Here is a 1,406-nt window from a genome sequence, read left to right as displayed (position 1 = left end):
TGGCAGGTGCCTGTAGTCCCAGCTACTTGGGAGGCTGAGGCAAGAGAATCACTTGAGCCCAAGAGTTTGAGGTTGCTGTGAGCTATGACACCACAGTACACTACTGAGGGTGACAAAATGAGACTCTGTCTTCAATATATAGAGAGACAATCTTACTATATATTTATAGCCAGGCGTTGTGGCGGGTGCCTGTAGTCCCAGCTACTTGGGAGTCTGAGGCAAGAGAATTGTTTAAGCCCAAGAGTTGGAGGTTGCTGTGAGCTGTGACGCCATGGCACTGTATCAAGGACATAGTGAGACTCTGTCTTAAACAAAAAGAAGAAGAAGGTTCAAAATAATCTGTAGATTTATTCAAAGTTCTTGTAGGCTTTTCTGTATAGATTGATTCTAAAATGTATTCAAAAATGCAAAGGCCTAGAAGATTGATCTAGATTATACCTGGAAGAATAAACAAGTAAGAATGTCATAATAAAATTTTCAAAATGAAGAATAAAACCTACCAGAACTATGTGTCCCATGAATGTATACAATTATTATCTGATAATTTAAAAATTTAAATAAACCCCCTCTAGCCTGAGGCAACACAATGAGATCCTGTCTCAAAAACAATTTTTTTTTTTTTTGGAGACAGAGCCCATGTGGCATCACAGCTCACAGCAACCTCCAACTCCTGAGCTCAAGTGAGTCTCCTGCCTCAGGCTCCCAAGTAGCTGGGACCATAGGCGCCCGCCACAACACTCGGCTATTTTTTGGTTGCAGCCATTGTTGTTTGGTAGGCCCAGGCTAGATTCGAACCCACCACCTTAGGTGTATATGGCTGGTGCCTTAGCCACTTGAGCCACAGGTGCCGAGCCTCAAAAACAATTTTTTTAAACAAGCCGTAAAATGAAAATACTATAAAAATAGTGTGGCATTATTGTAAGAATAAATGTTGATAGAAAAGAGTGGACTCTAGTTTTAATCTATATCAATATATTCCTTCCCATCTATAAAATATTGTACAACACATTTAATAATACTTAATAACACATAGTAAAGATGGAATTTGAAACTGATGGAGGAAGAAAGAAATGTTCAACTTATATGGCTTGGGCAACTGGTTTACCGTTGGGAAAAGTTTAGTTCAAGCCCTACCACACAATTATAACAACAAATTCAAGATCAGTCGAAAAAAGTTAAGAATAAGACAACAAAGCCAGGAAACAAGTTGATGTAAGAATATCTGCAACACAAATTAAAGTGGGTTAATAGCTCTGATATATAGCCAACATCTAAAACGAGGTGGCCAAGTTATGGCTCTCAGGCCAAATCTGAACCCCTGCTTGTTTTTGGACTGCCTGCAAGCTAAGAATGGTTTTCATATTTTGCAATTTAAAAAAATTATCCCAGATCCACTAGATTAAAAT

Source organism: Otolemur garnettii, unplaced genomic scaffold (assembly GCF_000181295.1).
Source record: "Otolemur garnettii isolate 467f Iridium unplaced genomic scaffold, OtoGar3 scaffold00302, whole genome shotgun sequence".
NCBI lineage: Eukaryota > Metazoa > Chordata > Mammalia > Primates > Galagidae > Otolemur > Otolemur garnettii.
This window is presented reverse-complemented; position numbering follows the sequence as displayed.